Below are 229 nucleotides of genomic sequence, written 5' to 3'. Positions count from 1 at the left end.
CCCACCCAGAAGCCCCCCAAATCTTCCCCAAACCCACCCTGAAATCTCTGGAGGACCCCAAACCCCACCATAGAATGGCCAAATCACCCCAAAATTCACCGGTGGCCCTCCAAATCTACACCAAATCCTCCCTGAAACCCCTCAAATCTCCCCTATACCCACACAGAACCCCTCAGAGAACCCCAAAACCCACCCAGAACCCCCCAAATCTCCCCAAAACCTACACAGA

This window comes from Haliaeetus leucocephalus, unplaced genomic scaffold, assembly GCF_000737465.1.
Source record: "Haliaeetus leucocephalus isolate CR32 unplaced genomic scaffold, Haliaeetus_leucocephalus-4.0 Scaffold371, whole genome shotgun sequence".
Classification (NCBI taxonomy): Eukaryota; Metazoa; Chordata; class Aves; order Accipitriformes; family Accipitridae; genus Haliaeetus; species Haliaeetus leucocephalus.
Note: the sequence above shows the minus strand (reverse complement) of the source record.